This window comes from Castor canadensis, chromosome 1, assembly GCF_047511655.1.
Source record: "Castor canadensis chromosome 1, mCasCan1.hap1v2, whole genome shotgun sequence".
Lineage (NCBI taxonomy): Eukaryota > Metazoa > Chordata > Mammalia > Rodentia > Castoridae > Castor > Castor canadensis.
Genome location: NC_133386.1, coordinates 177877330 through 177896104, shown reverse-complemented (window position 1 = coordinate 177896104; position 18775 = coordinate 177877330). Strand labels below are relative to the sequence as shown.

At 35.9% G+C, this 18775-nt stretch overlaps 1 protein-coding gene across 5 annotated transcripts in view; it reads left to right on the top strand.

Annotated features, from left to right (window-relative positions):
- Nucleotides 1-6954: 6954 nt before the first annotated feature.
- The window catches only part of Lrrc4c (leucine rich repeat containing 4C), a 1195224-nt gene continuing 1183403 nt past the window's right edge, over nt 6955-18775 (top strand). For 4 of the 5 annotated variants that reach the window (XM_074044635.1, XM_074044634.1, XM_074044630.1 and 1 more), the window contains exon 1: nt 6993-7871. The gene's annotated coding sequence lies outside the window, so the exon portion shown is untranslated. Of the gene's footprint in view, nt 7872-18775 lie in introns of all 5 variants that reach the window. The other variant, XR_012436659.1, reaches the window with a different exon arrangement.

The following is an 18775-nucleotide window of genomic DNA, read 5'->3' as shown; positions in this document are numbered from 1 at the left end:
TGCTCTTACCCTTAAATAACTAAAAAAAATTTCCAAATTTTTTGAAGAAACAATTTCATGGGACAACAGTGAGCATTAGAAAGTAATTACTATAAATAGAGAAATACATTATGATTATATTTCTTGTTTTCAAGAAAGTAGACAAAACATGAGTATATTAAGGAGAACAATAATCAAAATGTATTTCTAAAGATGCAAACTACAATATCTGAGATATTAAGCATACAATGGGAGAATTTATAGCATTTCTGACAGTGTAGAAGGAAAAGCTAGTGTATTTAAAAATTTAGCAAGTGAAAATTATATAAAATGAAACAGAAAGAAAAAAAACTGAGAAAAATGAGACCAATCAGTAAGACATGAGAAAATAGTCAGAAAGCCAGACTCCTAAAGCACATGTAAAGTGGAGTCACCAAAAAAAAAGAGATAGGAATAAAATAACCAGAAATAATACTTAAAACATTTCCAATTTTGCTGAAAATCAGAAGCTCATAGATTAAGAAGCTTTGTGAAACCTAAATAATGCCAACTTATTCAAACCCATAAAGTATGTCCCAATCAAATTATTTTAAAATGACAACTGAAAAACAAATACGCAGAAATCAGCAATCTGAATGTTAGTAGAGTGTGTATATGTACACATATTATGTACAGAGGAACAACAGCAAAAAACTACTGTTTTTGGAAACAATGAAAGGAAGAAGAGAAAGGACAAAATAGTTTTCAGATATAAAACAACTGGGAAGAATTTAATTTCTAGCAGTTTTAAAGCCTGTGAAAGAAGTCCTTGTGGTAGAGAAAAGTGATACCAGATGGATCCATATGCTTATAAGTTGAGAGCACAGAGAAGGCCAATAAAGATATGCAAGTAAATATATATATTTTTTATTTTGAAATCATTTTAAAAGGTCAATTGGCTGGCTATTTAAAGAAAAAAGTATGGGGGTACTGTTGATTTAGAACAACCGTGAATGTAAAATTATGAAAAGAATAGTATGAAGTTCGGAAAAGGAGAAATAAATGTATGCTGTTGTACATTTCTACTCTACATGAAGAGAGGGAGTATTTCTAGACTATAATAATATAACAGTGTATGTCATAATCCCCAAAGCAACCTTCCCCCTCAAACAGAAATAAAGAAAAGAATTACAGCAAATTACTCAAGTGGGATAAAATGTATTGATTAAAAACACTCAATCCTGAGCAGGGTGACACATACCTTTCATTCCAGCCATTGGGAAGTTGAGAGAAAGACATCACTTGAGATCCCCATCTTTTACAAAGCAATAAACTCTGAAGAAGATAGAAAAATAAGTAAATGGAAATAATGAATAGATGAAAAACTTAAGTACAGGTGGCAAGACAGCAGATAAGCAAACCTTATCATCACAACAAATTTAAATGCTCCAGCCATCCTTAAGGGAGGCTTTGTCAGATTATGTTTAAAAAGAAAAAACAAAACAGGAATTAACAATGTATTGACTAAGGAAAGGTATTTTAAATAAAGACACAAATATATTGAATACAAAAGGATGTAGCAAGATTGATGTAAACCCAAAGCATTTTGAAATAGCAATATTAAAACCAGATAAAGTAAATGTTATAAAAAATATTTTTAGCAGGGACAAAGAGGGTCATTTCATAATAATAAGGTGTGAGTTTATATGGAGATTTAGTAAATCTTCATCATTTGTATCCCTCCTAACATAGCTTCCACATTTACTAAGTAAAATAATTAAAGCTGATAAATAAATCCATAATTATATTGAGCGATTTTGATAACAGAATGAGTAGACAGAAAATCTGTAATAGTATAGACAAACTAAAGCATATTATCAACTGAATTGTCCTAATTGACATTTATAGAATACTCAACCTGACAACAGCAGAATACACATTATTTTAAGGGCAGATATACCAAATTAGGCCATATTTTCAGCCACAAAACAAATCCAAATAAATTTAATAACAATCAAATCTTACAAAGAATGTTCTCTGTTCACAATGGGATTTGCATGAGAAATTTATATCAGAAATCTATTTATAAGATACCCAGATATTTGAAAACAAAATAGCACATATAAAGTATGGATTAAGGCTGGAGATAAAGCTAGCTCAGTGATAGAACATTTGCCTAGCAAGTACAAGGCTCTGGGCTCAATCTGCAGAAACCACACACACACACACACACACACACACACACACACACACACACACACAATTTGGATTAAAAAGGAAATCAAAATTAAAAAAATTTACTTTTTTTTCAGTACCGAGGTTTGAATTTAAGAGCATCACACTTGCTAGGCAGATTTTCTGCCACTTGAGCCAGACCCTTAAACCTCTAAAACTATTTTTAATTGAATGAAAATCAAAATTTAACATACTGTAATTTGTGAACTACAGACAAAGCAGTTTTAACAGAAAAATTTATTGAAGGAAGTGTTTACATTAGAAAAGAATGGCCTCAAAAAATGAATAAAGCTTTCATTTTGAGGCAGTGAAATCATAGGGAAAAAAAAAAAACTTAGTAAAGAGAGTAAAAAGTTACAAAGATGAAGTCCAGCATGCTTAAGCACACCTGTGATCTCAGCCCTTGGGAAGCTGAGGAAGAAGGATTTCGAGTTGGAGGACAGCCTAGGTTACACAGCAAATTCCAGGCCAGCCTTAGCTACATAAAAACACCTTGTCTAAAAAAATGAATACAATGAAATCGGTGAAGTATAAAAACAAATAGAGAAGAGTCAACCAAAAGCTGACTCTCTGAGATCAATACAATTGATAAATCTCTAACTAGACTGATAAAAAGACAATGTATACACTTTCAACATCAGGAATAAGAAAGGGGAAGATCACTATAGGTCCTATAGCTCTTAGGAGAATAATAAGGAATTATTGTGAATTCGTAAATAACTAATAAAATAGTAATTAAACTGTAACACAAGTAGCAGACAATCCACACAAGGCTATTGTTAGTTACTTAGAGGCTGATGCCCTTAAGCCCTCAAACTTAGTTCTATATAGCATACTTCTTTAGTAACTAAAACAAAAATTGTCTAGCACCTGAGGATTGTACGGAGTCATGTAAGGCTCTTTCTAGGGAAAAAAAGACATAAAAAGAGATCTTTAAAGAGCCACATTGTGACTTTAATATTAAGCAATACATGTTAAGTGATGATGGATTAAATAAATATTCTTTAGATTAATGAGAGGAATTTATTACCTGGGTGAGCTCATGGAGAAATTAATTCAAATAGCTGAAAATTTAGGCTACACTTATCCAAGCTTACAAATTCTGTTATAAATCACAGGACTAAATAATTTGAGAAACATATCCAACTCTCAGTAACTAGTTAAAACACTTTAAATATGAGATCCAAGCTGTAATTGATAAAAAGTTTTTTCAAAAGATGTAAAATAGAATATTATCATTTAGGTTAATAAACTAGCTTAGAACACTTGGATTACAGGCAAACTAACTTTACAATAAGTCAAGCAAGGAGGGAACAAATATTCAACCACATTCCTGTTCTTAGGCTTATTTCTTATCCTATTATATAGGGAGCAAATGGAAGCATGGTGATATGCTATCAGTAAATTGTGTTTAAAAGAAACTCTGAAATTGAAAATTTCACATAAGAATTCTAAGACGAATCTACTCATGTGGTGGGACCCTTTTGTATTCAATAGTTACTCCCTGAAATAAAAGATATCGATATTAACACATTGTACATTTATTTGCTGTTCATACTAGCTAGACTCATTTTCCCAGAGCAAATTAGAATTTTCTAGTAATGGGAATCTAGGTGCATATCATCACTTTTAATTCAAACCTGCTGTCCAAAAGTCCCAATTGCCTGCATACTTTTTAAAAGTTCACTTCTAGAAGAGAGTCTTTTCCACATAGAGGGAAAAGGAAGACTCATGGTTTCCTTTTCTCCCTCTGTTCTTTGTTTATCATGAGATACTATGTTTCAGTTTATGACTAGGGCACAGAGAAGATATATGTAATCTAACACAGTAACCAGATTTCAAAGAAACTTTTGCTCAACTTTAATTGCAAATTATCTTAGATTTGTAGGCTGCTGGTTGAAGAACAATGGGCACACTCATGACTCATACAACTCACATCTTATACTTGTCTTCAAGAGAACCATAAGGAATTCATATGTAACTAATATTCATTGGCCACATTTTGAGTGCTTCTTTTCCTTGGCAAATGATTCATTGGATAGATAGTAATTATTTAATGAGAAGTAGCCAAAAAATTCAAAACCCACATATTAAAAAAATCTGAATTGCAATGATAATCTGCCTATTGTAGAATCACAAATTTAGGAACTGTATCTATTTCCTGGGGTATTTTTCCCACCTTATGTCCCACACCTGGGGCTACTATGCAAAAATACTATAGAAAGAATGATTTAAAGAACAAAATGTAGCTCTCACAGTTTTGGAAAACAGGAAATTCAAAATCAAGGAGTCACTTGCCAGTTTGAACCCTGCTACAGGTCCTCATTCTGGTTTGTGTATGGACCTTTTCTTGTATTCTCACATGAGAGAGAGAGAAAGAAAGAGAGAGAGAGAAGAGAACAGAAACCTCCCTATATTTATTATCATAAGTGTACTAATCCTACTTATGAGAGCTTTATTCACATGACCTAATAACTTCCCAAAGACCCCTGTAGGGAAGAAAAGAATAATATCTTTTCCTCACTCCTCATGAAGTTCTTAGCTAATGGGGAAACAAGAGAAATACATACACATTTATTTAATACTTTCATGTAACATGGGAGCCTTAAGAAATGAAGATCAAACAAATAGGAAAGTCTGTATATTTTATGCTTCAATTTGTGAAGAATAGACAGAGGAGGCAGAGGGATCTGATCTAATGGTAATAAACTGAGAAACTAAGCAAGTCCTATTCATTAGGATTCTTCGTGGTTCTTCTGTCTTCAAGGACAGGAATGTTTTTCTCCTTATTATACTGGGAGGGCACCTCTGGAATGAAGTCTTTACAACCTGCTTCAGGTGAAGGTTGACTAGGTTTTGTGGCCTGTCTCAGGGGAGAAGAGAGGAAAAAATTGAGAAAGACTTGCCTTCTTCTGTAGTTTTCTTGAATGTCAACATACTATATTTCTGGGGCAGTGTGCACAGAGTCCTATCACTGATCTCCAAATATCATCCCACTAGGGATTAGGGTTTCAACATGTGAATTTAGGGGGACATAGATATCCAGTATATAGTGACTTATTAAGCATCAGCATTTTGGTTCTCGGTGACACTACTGGCTTCCAAGTAAATCTTGATAGGGAAGAAGCACAATTGCATTAAATTTTCTTTCTAAACACATCTTCTATTTGGTTCCAAATCTCAAGGCAATCAAGAAAATGAACTTTCTTTCTCCATGAGTCTTAGAGCACAGAGGTAAATACAAGTGTGAATGTATAAGCAAACATCTAAAGAGTGATCAAATTTTACACACTTACAGACTTACAAAAATAACATTGAAAGAAATGTTTGTAAAAAATTAAATTTAAAAACAAATCTCTCAATTCCAAAAGGATTGATTGATTGACTTTACCTGATGGTCCATCAAGGCAGAGCCATAGTAAGAACAACATCTATTTTATTTGTAAGACATGTGTAACACAGATCTCTTGTTATATGTCAGGAAACATGTTAAGTGTATAATAAATATTAATTTATTCCCTTCCTCAAGTAATCTTATTTAGGTATTAATGTCCTGCATTCAAGGAAAAAAAAAAAGATAAAAAGGAGACAAAGTGAATTCTCTCCTCTTCCCTAACCTTAGTAAATGGTATAATATTTTGTTTAATATTAATAATAATCTACCAAAGTTATGTAAAATGATGATTTGAGAGACATTTAGAGAAAGTGTAAAAGGCATGTTGTTTTTTACATTAATGTGTTCAATTTTATTAAAATTTGTGTTTGCTAAATTAGATGAAATGCTTGCAGTTTTTTTTGTGCTTGTATCCTATTTTGTGACACCTGCTGGCAATACCTAGTATTGCAATGCTCCATAATCACCTTTATCTGCCTTCTCCAATTGGCCAAGTCTTTTTCAGATAATGACCATTTCATTCAATTTAAGGAACTCCGTGCATACCCTTGACTAAAGAAGACAAATTGCACCATGATATCCAATCTTGGAAGAGGAAAAGTAGCACTCCAGAGGCTAAGGAATTATTCTTATAGTATTACTATACATATATTTTCAATCATGGTTTGGTACTAAAAGAGATACAATACTTTTCCTTTTTCTGAAAACTCCTGGGTCACTCCATGTAAGAATGTGTGTTTAATATTTACTATTGATGGCTGTCAACCAGTCTTCTCCCACCTAGTGGCACCATGCCACTTAACTATTCCCTATAATTTGATAGCTATATAATTAAAACCATACTTAAAAGCAAAGCTGTGCAGGGCAGAATCTAAATATATATTTTAAAAAATGAATGAACTATACCTAGATCTCTGCACACATTGGGTCTGTAGCTACAAAGCAAAATGCACTAGCAAACTTTTCGTATTACCAGGAATCCATTTATCCACTGTCCCATCAGTCAAATTCAGATACTTGTTGCCAGCTCTAAGATTTATAGGTTGGAGCTGGGTTTTGAAATTGCTTTGTATTTCCATTTAACAGCCAGGGCAGAAGCATGTTAAAAATTTGCCTTGGTCTCCTTGGAGCCTATTTATAAAGCTAATTTGTCTCCCCAGACATTTTTTTCTTTCTCCTCTTTCAAATGCCAGCTCTAGGCTTCTAAATCATTAAACCCCCTTCTTTATCCTAGTCAAAATACTGTCAGAAAGAACGCCGGTGCAGGACAGTGATGATTCCCACGATATAGTCCTTCCAAGCAGAACACAAGCCATCTCCCCATCTGGCTGGAGATGGATTCGCTGTCCTCTCTGCAGACACGCAGGCACACACACAGAGCACCGGGAAGTACACATTTACTGTACTGCATGCCGACTGCCTTGGAAAAACTGTAGCTAACCACCTTATTAGTATTCTTGCCTCCACTGTGTCTCACTTGCAGCATCAGAAGGCTGAGCAAAATGCAGTAGAACAGGGACAGACACAGCTCTGGCAATCATCTCAATGCAGGCTGCCGAATGTTGGGGGTGGGGGATGCAGCGCATCAAGATTAATAACCTTGCCATAATCCGGGGCACCCTGCAAGCAGACACCTCTGCTGATTGACCCGCTCCTGACTTGATGAAACTGTTTGGGGGAGAGGGATTCGGAATCTAGTCCCCAGGGGGCTCCCCTGATTTTGGATGTTCTTTTGATCCTCCACAGACCTGGGAAGGTAACAGCAAGCCATACCATCTGCAGCGTACAGCAGCTCTTGGAGGTTACGACTGACAGTTTTCATTACACTGGCTTGTGTGAGTGCGTGTGTGTTTGTATGTGTTTGAGAGTGTGGGTGCCTGCTTTCTCCTGAAAGGAATGTGTGAGTGTCCATCCTGTGTCTGTGTTTGTGTGACAACCAGAGCAGGTAGATCCTACAGTAGGAGATTTCAACAGCGTGAAAATAACCTCTGGGCACTTGGACTCGCAGTCTGTAGCCCCCTCCACCTTTCACCACCCACTGCCTTTTCCACTCCCCCTTCTTCTTTTGCCTTTGATGAGTTTTTGGCTTACTTTTTGGCGGAGTCTCTTGGACACGTTTTGCTGGTGCTGGAAGATCAGATAAATGGAACCTTTGAAAACTGATTGTTTTTCTCCTATGTGACTTAAAAAAAAAGGAGAGGAAGAGGAAAAGAAAATAGAGTGGCGCATAACAATCTAGAGGATTTTAAATTTCCCTTGGTGAACTTTGAGGTCCATCAAGAAGGTAAGTCACGAGACTACTTAGCTCTTAGTCCTTGCTTTCTTACGATGTTTGTGTTTTCTGGTGGTTTGTTTTCAGAAATCCATATGCAGTTTATAAGCACATATCTAGATTTTGTAATGCTCAGAACTCAGTGAATGTGTGGCATTTGAGGGTTATTCTCTTGCCAAGGAGATTATTTCCATTTGTATAACCATCCCCCTCCCCATCCCTCTTACCATTTTTATACCTCTCTCGATCTGATTTTTTCACAGTGAATTCTGAATACATAAAATCTGGAAAAAAATAATTTCAGTCTTCTCCCTCCTTGAAATAAATCTAAATTGGAAAAAAATAAAAACAGAAGAGCTACTGACAGAGGCTTTGAGATAGAGGCAAAAGTGAGTCTCCTCAAAGACTTGGGGGGGGGTGTGTAATCCATAGTTTTATGATAACTTAATAATAGTAAACTTGCCTCAACCCATGGCTTTTTTTCTTTTTCTTCGAATAGTTATGCCTGCTCTGGAGAGTAGCAAATATGTGGATTACAGAAAAGCTACTTCAACAGCTCTTAATTAGAGCAAATGAGAACAAAGTGGAAATTGCTTAGTGTTTTGAACCTCACTTGTTTGAACTGATTTCCTTGCTATTGCATCTCTTTAACCTTTCTGAATGCAGTGTCCCCTGATTAAGACTAGTGTCTATCATTTTGGAACATCATCTTACCCTCCAGGGTCCCTAGAGAAAAGAGTATAGTTGCAAATTGCTCTTAATTGTCTATTCTTGGCTGTAAAAGCAAGTGTCATCAGAAATTCAGGTGACTTTAGTCAAACCCCTTCCCAACTAAGTCTCTTTAGTGTTTCCTGATTGTTAGCTGTGCCTTTAATTTTTTCTCTTTTCCTTGAAAGTGAAATGCAGACAATATTTTACCTGTTTTGATCCCAAGGTTATTTAATTAAAAGCAAAATACTACTCCATTGTGACAGTGTCTGTGCTAGTGTACCTGAGTGTTTATATCTCTGCATTGGCATCAGTTAGCATTGTTCAAGAAGTGAGAATGACTTGTAAATAGATGTTTAAAATGTCCAAACCCAAAGTGGAAGCAATAGCACCTTAGCCTTCCTTAGTCAAGGCATAAGGATGGTTTATCTTAAAAGAAATGACAATATTTCAGAGACTGTTGGCTAACTCAAGCCTTCACTGTGAGCATATTCATGATAGGGATGACAGGTATGTTAACTGTGTAGAAGAGCATACCTAGGCAATTCTCTCCAAATAGAGATGTCTACATTTAGTTAGAGAGAAGGTGTGAGTTGTAACATAAGAGATTCATTCAGAGATGATTTACTCAGTCAAAGATTTATGAAAGCGTCTAAGTTAAGTAATGCCAGACATTATAGTCAAAACACTGATATTTCCTTTTTTTCCCTAAAAGGGAATTACCAAAAGAAAGTAAAAACTTAAAGATGAGATTATACTTTGGTATTATCCTGGGTTATCCTTCTGCCAATCCAATCGTTTTTGTATAATAGTATGGGAAAAGTTGAACTGCAACTGTTAGGAGACTGTCCCCACCCCCAACCTACCCTGTAACTCACATTCCATACAGGAATCTTCCTGAAGAGGTACCATGGGAAACCCTCTCTGAAGTATAACCTCTGATATGTCTTTCTCATCAGGACTTTTTCTTCTGTTATCCATAGATTCCAGATACATTTTTGTTATCAAGAGAGGAGTTTTTAAATTTTATTTCTTCCTTTTTAAGTGACTGGAATGTAGGAGAAACTACAAATAAAATTTCATTTTCTTTGTGAAGAAAGCAGTCTGAGAATTATGAAACCTGAACATGAGGATAAATATATAAATAAGAAACACAAAGTTTACTGCTCTAAGAAGAAAAAGACTCTGATGCTCAAAGTACCCATGGGCCATACCAGACTATTGGAAGGATGATGATTATCATTCCTTAGGTTGATCAACTCTTCATTTACCTGCAGATTTTGAAACTTGTCCCAGATACAGAGGACAGTATTTTAGGTCATCTATTTTGTGTTAGAACAGTTCTGAATAAAGAGAAATTGCTGTTCTGAAAGTTGGCAAATTAGTACCTCTTTTCATTGAAGCTATCTAATTTTGAGTGTTTCTCCCCCCATTCATATTCTTACCCAGAGTGAATATATTTAGACTTGTGGTGTTGCTAAAAATTAATTGCATAGATTGTTCTCAACACCATCTCAAAAATAAAAGGATAACATCTTGGCTTTTGTGTGTTTGAGATTTAATAATTGTAATGAGTGAATCTTCTAGCAATAGGAACACTTTCATTATCACTTATTTTAGGCTAATAATAGATGTGGGGTACAAGCCAATTCAGAATTTTCTGACTCCAGCTCATGCGACATTCAAAGCATGTCCTTTGTATCTCAAGGGTTCCTGATGGTGTTTGTGCAGCTGTAACTTTCATGTTTATTTTCAGCTCAGGTTAGCATGATGATAAACAGCTTTTGATCAGAATGAGCTCCAGATCTGTGGGTGAATTTCTTGTGTCTTTTTGAGCTTTTATTGTGATAGAGTGTTTTTGGAGGTTTAGCCAGGGTTCTTTCTTGCCTAATGAATTCAGAAAAAAAGGTGGAGGAAGGGATGGGAAAAGGAACTTCAATTTCAATAGAGTCTCTTCTAAGGAAGAGACTGAAGTTCCCCAGAAGAAATATATGCAGGCTTATTTTTTTTTAAAATGAATTGTGAAGGGCTGCTTTGAATTTATTGGGTTGAATAAGGGACATTCCAATTCCTTCCGTATTTAATTCCAGTCAGTTGGCAGGCCTTTCTCTGTATCCCTGCTCAAGTCAGCCAACCAGGCCCAACATTCTCCAGTGTGTTTCTATGTTTTTAAGACCCAGGGCACTTAACACATGAATAGCTTTTTCCCTCTGAAACAAACTGGGCTGACAGCTGGAAAGTCAGCTACCGAGAACCTTTAAGGGAAGCCAGGAACATAGTGTAGTAAGTCAAAAACAGAAAGGGGCTTTTGGCACTCAGGTCCTGGAGATGGGTAAGGACCAGGTGGACTGAACTTGAAGTCTTGATTGCTGAGTCACCACAATAACCTAGAGTTATTTGTTAGCTCCTTGCTGATTTAGGCTGATGCTGGACTTGGGGCTCAGATGAATAGGTTGAGAATATCTTGGGATGGAGATATACTCTCTGATGACACATACCTTGTGTGGACTTGTAATTCTTTTCTAGAATTTCTTAGAATCCCCCAATAAATTACAAAAGAAAAAATAAGATTAATTGATGTGTGGCTAAGACAGGGGCTTTGCAATAAACTAAATCAACTCACTTAATTATCTGCATTGCGTTTGGGACCAATGAGCAGTCACAGCTGAGATGGGGGAATGGTGGAGGCTGGGTTAAATCAGGAGAGAGAAAACTCTGGATTGAATGTCAGAAGATGCACATTAAGCGCTGACAGGGCTGTTTAATAAGTTCCTCAAAGCCTTGGAACCTTGACTCTCTCCAACACAATTTGGAAATAAACATTCATAACTCACAGTCTTGTCACAGGATTATGATAAAATTTCATGGAATAAAATGATTGTGAAAATGTATTGCTGTGGAAATATAAGGTGTTATGGTAATGATGATTTCACATATGGTTCAAGACACTATAAAAGGATTCTTCTGATATGATTTCAAATTCTGATTAAACAGAAGTGGTCTTTTTTCATGATCTGTGATAATATTGCATTTTTTAGTTTGGTTGTTTTTTGCGAATGTGTTGACTATATACCTCCTTGGTAATTTCTTTGGTACATTGCTAGCTACTTTGTGTAGTGTGTATGTGTGTGTGTGTGTGTGTGTGTGTGTGTGTGTATGTGCACATACGTAAGCAATTGGCTAGTCTATCAGAGGCATAGCTTTAAATTAATGAAAAATAGAAAATTGGTAATGACATGATTTAATTGGCATGGGGATCCAGAAAGTGCCACAGAAATTTAAAAAATTTAAAAAAATGTCAGGCATGGGGACTCAAACCTATAATTCCACCTACTGAGAATGTAGAGGAGGGAGGCTCATTACTTTGAAGCCAACTCCGGCAAAGTCAGGTAGAACCTACTTCAAAAACGAATAGAAACAAGTGGATTGGGGTATGGCTAAAGTGGTAGAGTGCTGTCCTAGCATGTATGAGGCCCTGGGCTCAGCTGCAATATTGCTACTTGTCCTCTCTTGCCCTGTCTGTAGAAATACAGAGGCTATGCCTGTTACTAAGTTTGTGAGCTCCAGATACTCCAGTGCATAATGAAACTGTTGACTTGAATTTCAGTTAAACTTGGACATTGTATAAATAGGATATTATTTATAATAATAGCACAGGTCATAATGATTATTACATTAACTTGCACAGACAGATGATAATTGAAAGGCTGAGATGAAGATAATAATGGCAGGACACTGTGGCCAAAGTATTGGCTTTGGAGTTACAGTTGGGATCAGATAAATTCTCGAAGCCTCACATAACCTCATAAAGGCTTCTGTGATGTGTGAATAAAAGATTATGTACAACACACTTGGTAAAATCCTTGATGCAAAATTGGAACTTTATAAATAGTTCCTATGTATTCTTTCACCCTTCTTTTTTTTGGTGGGATTGGGGATTGAATTTGGGATTTGATGCTTGCAAAGCAGGCACTGTACCACTTGAGCCACATCTCCAGTCCAGTCCATTTTTTTCTGGTGATTTTGGAGATGGGGATCTTGCTAAATTTTTGCACCAACTGGTCTCAAACCATGATCTTCCTGATCTCAACCTCCCAAGTAGCTAGGATTATAGGCATAAGCCATTGGTGCCAGCTCTTTCACCTCTCCGAATCTGGTTTAAGAACCAGGAAGACCCACCTAGTTCACTGTGTTTATACCTTATGCAGAGGGGTTAAAGCCTCAAACATAATTTGAGAGCTTAGTAAAACTGGAGAGATGAAGCTACATTTCTATAAAACACATACCATGGTTTTATCAGACCCTTTCTCAGAGCAGCCTTTCCAGATGTCACCACACTTATGCTCACAACTTTCAAAATGATACTGAATATAAGTAACAAGAATAATGTGCAGCCATCCATATGTGGTTACAGAAACAATTTAAATGTCATCAAGTGATGTTAACATTGCTCTTTATCTAGTATCACATTTTGTTCACAATGAAAGAATGACTATTTATTAAACAACTACCAGGTAGTGGCACTGTGATTATTGCTGTAGGAAATATAGAAAGACTCTCTGCTTATGTCTCTTTGCTGTAATTCCTGCATTTGGACCGGACACACTGCAGTCTTCAGGGCTGCCCCCTGCACTTTTGACTTGATAGTTACACAGAATTAAGATTCGTCTGCCAGAATCTGACCCATGTGGAGCTGCGTCATTGTCAATGACCTTTATTTAGTTCAAGAACATATTGCAGAAGATGTAAAGAGCCTTGTTCTTATTAATGTAGCTGAGCTGAGCTGTCAGTGATGAGGCCAATTTTGCTTTGCTAACTCTGCATGGCTGGTACCACTTGACCCAGGTATTTCTGTTCTGCTAAGTCAGCCTTTCCCTATGCATGGAGGGAGCAAGGTTTTGTCCTTCAGATTGGGTTCTTCCTATCCATATGATGAATTAATGAAGTCTACTGTATGGCTTGCTTGGCAGGATGACCAGGTCCATGTTCCCTGCTTTTTAAGCCCCATTTTGTAAAATCCAATTCTGGGACAACAAGAAAAGGAAGAAGGATTAAACATAGTGATAAACATGAGTTCATTGGCCTGTACCATAACCTTCAGCATCACAATTTGTGATTGGAGTTCTGCAATGAATTAAAGAAATTCACCACGTAATATACTGCAGATTACATTGAGATAATATGTTATACTTACCTCAAATCATCAACAAATGTACTCTATGTGCCAGGCACTGTGCTAGCAAGGTTACGTTATTTATTCATATTTCTTCAAAAGCTGATAAAGTGACATTAATTAATATTTCCTTATTCTCATATTATAGATGAGGCAAAAAAGATTTATTTCTTTGCTCCCAATTCTGGCTCATGTGCATTCTGCTCTATGATTTCCTTTATGTTTGGGTGCCACATACAATGTTTCTTCCCATAACTTCTTGAGCAAGTCTTCTCTCGATGCAAGTCTTGTCCTCAGAGCAGGATCTACTCTATCAGTGAACTCTCTGGTCTTGCTATCTCTAAGGGACTTCTGAAAAATCCCTCCCTGAGCCAGAGGCCCTATTGAATACATTGTCAGTGCCACATTTTTATGGTCCTTCACAGAATGCATATCTCTATTTCTTTTATAATTACCTAAATCTTATTGGAATGTTTGATGTCCAGTGGGGTATTGCACTGCAGCTCCAAGTTGGGGAGCATTTGTAGCATATGTGGATTACTCTTTACTTAGGCATATGAATGGGTTAATTTTATACCTGTATTTCCATTTTTAAATTTTAGGATTATATAAAAAGTTTAAGAAAAAGTAGCTGTTATAAAGTACTGAGAATAGAGATTAGAATGTGGCTAATGCTGAATAAAATTTACATTTATTTATTTATTACCATTATTGGTAGTAATTATGGTAATATCTTATAATCTCACTTTGTATAAATTTCTTTATACTCAACTGGCTATAATTTCTTTTTACATCATGTGGATGGGCAGAAAAGTGAAAATGTTTCTCTTTCTGGACATAAAAATATGAAAGAGAGGAAGAAAATTATCTTCTAGGAGTACTGATGTCAGTGGGCAACATGTTGATTGAAAAGGAATTATTTGATGCAGAACAAGGCATGAAGACTAAGAAAGAAAGAGAACCAAGCCAGAATTTTATAAGCTGAGAAATTCTTTCTAAAGTCAAGTCCTGAAACACTGTGAGCTTGGAAATGCAACTCACTGATTAGCTATAAACAGGAGAACAAAAAAGGTCACATTTGGAAGCTTTCTTGATAAGGAAAAGAGGTAGCAATCTTCCTTAGATTTAATTCTATCAAAAAAAGAGAAAATTTAAATTATAATCTTTCTCTTATCCCTGAAAAAGTTATCTAGTTTTGGTTCATAATGTCGATATTCAATTACATTTTAACTTGTAACTGGTATTTTAGCTACTCTTACGTGTGTGTGTGTATGTGTTGTGTGTGTGTGTAAAATAACTTAGCATTTTCATATTGATAGCAAACTATTCAAGGATGAGGATTGCAATCCTTAGAGTCATTTCCATTTACATATCTAGATTTTATGTCAAAGTCACAGAATAAACACACAGTATTATATGGTGTACTTTTCAATAGTATCTTCAGAAATAAAACCTGTGACCACACATACCAGAGACCTGGTAAATAATAAACATAGAAAAACTGTATTAGTAAAGAAAATGTTCTATGCACATTGAGACAAATTTTTGTATAAGAGAGTAAAAAATATGTGTAAAGGGCAATTATTTCAATAAAGCTAAACCCTTTGCTGAGAAACTAAAAAACAAGTGAATGATAAGCTACACAGTAGATGGATTTGCTAATTTTTGCTTGTTGGAGAAGTTCATTTGTAGTGATATAGATAGTCTGAATATAGATAGATATACACAGGAAAAAACTTCACTTCCCTTCTTCAAAGGTAAACCATGTTTATATAAAACTTTCGGTCAGTCTCTCTACCAAGGAATCTGGGCTATGATTAAGCATTAAACATCTTATCAATAAACCTGTTCTGATCCTAGTGCTGAAGGTAACACAAATATGAAAAAAAAAACCTTTAAAATTTTCTGAGTGTCCTCCTGGTTACCAACACTTTTCTGAAATAGTATCCCTCTGAGTCAGGAATGGCTAGACCCTGGTCTCTGCTTGATCTTTCTCCTCCATTCTCTATTTTCTCTCTTAACCTTCCATGTCTCACTGCATGCCTGTCCTGGGTGAATCTTTGCTACTTCAAGTTTGATTTTCATCTCTTCTATCACTATACACATGGTTGCATTTTCCTCCAAGGATTTGTTAAATGAAATTCTGTTCTCTCTATCTGGAACATATCTTTCTTTCAATACTCATTTGACTGGCACCATATTTTGAAAACCAATCAACAAATAATCCCATTCCTACTCCTTAATCTCAGAGCTATGTCCTAGGTCTAGGTCAAGATCATTTTCCATAAGTCAACCAGAGTTTTTAATGAAAGTTCTGGTGGGTAATAGTTCAATTTTTTCTTTCTGTGATCATTTTGTTGACCACAGCTATAGTTATAGTGTAGAATACAAAGATGTAAGCAGTGTAACATTTTTCCTCCTCAAGCATATTAATATATTATTCTGGGCATTACATCAGGAAATGAGAAATTAACTTGCTAACCAAGGCAATACAGGATTTTTCAAAACTAAAAAATGATGAAGTCTCTTATGTGAAGTTCATAAAAGAGAGTTATCACTGAGGACTTTGTTGTTGGGGAAGTTTAAGTTAGAAATTTCAACTTGGGGTCATTCTTCAATGTATAGTTCAAAGCAGCAGTATTTCTAAACAGGAAACAAACGAAATTAGAATTTATCACAGATTAGAGTGGATAGAATAAGGAAATGCATCAAAAAAGTAGTTAGTATTTAAAAATGAAGGTATGGGTTGGAGCCCTGTAGAGTATTTTGAAAAAAAAAAAAATCCCACAAAATAAACACGATAGATACTATATTTGAATGTTATTATGTTCTACATGATGTTCTAAGATCATCACAGTGTTATAAAGGGGGCATTATTATTCTTAGAATATTGATGAGAAAACCAAATTTCATACAGTTGTGATATACCCAAGTTAATGAGTCATCATTACCAGCAGTGCAGGATGTCTGCCTAGCTGCATCTGGATACAGAGCACAGGTACCCTCAATTCTTCCAATTTGGTACTTTCATCTGATAAACACTTAAATTCTGACACTGTTCTCTATTACCTTTTAAACTTATCTATTCTTTTTTGGATAAAAATTGTTTCTTGCAGTACTAAAACTTTTTTTTTTCCCTTTTTTACCTAAAACAATTTTCCTGGATTTCTTTTAGCTTGAAAAGCAAACTTGGAAATAAATAATGTATCATCTATCCAGTGTCCTCAGTTTCTCTCCCCCTTGAAGATCTGAGCATGTCATTTTCTTTTGTCTCCTGGAAGGGGTGTTAGTGCTTTAACTGATGGTTGGTTGAACAGATGAATGGCCACAGCATCTCTAATGTTAACTGTTAGAGGAGAACATGTCTATGAACTGACAGTTCACAGTGCAATGGCACTTCACACAACTCTGAAGAGTCGGTAGATGGCTATTATCTGGCTTTTCAATCTTCTGCCTGATTTTTTTACTTTTGAGTTATTAGAAATGTAAGAGAAACCTTTTCTGCTTCAAGGTGATGCAAGTTTCTCTTTCTCTCAAGTTGGAAGGATGATAGTTCCACAAAAATAAATTTAAAAATTTAGTAGATAGTTTTATAAGGTGATTTTTTTTCTTAACTTAGGGTCTGGAGCTATAGCAAGACTCCAGCAAAAGCAGAAAAATGTTTCTTTGAAGATAGTCAACCCTAATTCAGATCATGTACCTATTTGAAGAAGCAACAGAGGTTTTTGTCCACCAAGTAGAAACCACTCAGTAGCATGCAATCATTGATTTACTGCTGTCAGTCTCTGTGGGACCAGTAAAGAATCACTTTCCAGACTTCTGTTTGAATAACACCTTGATCTTCTTCCTTGATGAAAGCTCACATACAGGATTCAGAAAAAAGAAAAACAGGGTAATTTCTTTCCCTTTTTTTTATTCATTTATTCACATGTGCATACATTGGGCCATTTCTCCCTTGTCCCCCCTCCCCCAATCTCTCCCTTCCTCCCCTCCTCACTTCCAGGCAGAACCTGTTCTGCCCTTATCTCTAATTTTGTTGAAGAGAAGATATAAGCATAATAAGGAAGACAAAGCGTTTTTGCTAGTTGAGTTAAGCATGGCTATACAGAGAGATTCCTAGCATTGCTTTCAGGTACAAATGTGTTACAGCCCAAGTTGATTCATCTCTAACTGATCTTTACATTGGTTCCTGATCCCCTTCTGTGTTAACCTCAGTTGCTTTAAGGTTTCATTATTAGTTCCTCTGGAGTGGGGACATCAAATACTATCATGTTTTGGGTTTCTACCAAAACAGGCTAATTTCTTCTCCTGTTTGGGCCCCGGGAATGGCTGCAGAAGAACTCTGTCCCCTATATCTATTTTATCTATCTCTATCATCTCCCATAGTGGGAAGTGACTCCAGCAGCCAGAATCTGAGAAACTATTTCCCTACTTCTGTCATCTTTCCAGTAGGCCCCATATCAAGTGGGGGACATGACATGGAAGATGCAGAATTTCAAGTCAGACAGTAGTTCCTATCTGTGATACTTATTTAGACACTTCTCTTGCCTGATGGCTGCTAGGATTTCTTATACCTTTAGCTTCACTCCATTTCTAAGTTTCTGACATATTCCCCAGGTCCAATTTGGTTTTTTGGTAACACTGTTGAACATTTCAAATCTTGTTGAATTTTACTTTTTCCTGTAGTACTGAGGATTGAAATCAGGGTCTCATACTTGCTAGGCAAGTGCTCTAGCACTTGAGCTATGCCCCCAGTCCTTTTGCTTTTAGCTTGTTTTTCTAATAGGGTTTCATGCATTGGGCCTGGCTGCCTCAGATGGTGATGGCTCCTCCACCTCCTGAGTAGCTGGGATTGTAAGTATGTATCAACATGCCAAGCTCAAATTGGAATCAGTTGTTCTAGATTCAGATCTGTACAGTCATAGACTATTAACTCAGATTAGAAGAAGATTGGTTTTTCCAGCCCCAGCCTTGTAATGTTGGCTATTTACCTTCTTTCTAGAAGTGCAGATCACATACTGCCTTTGAAGAATGA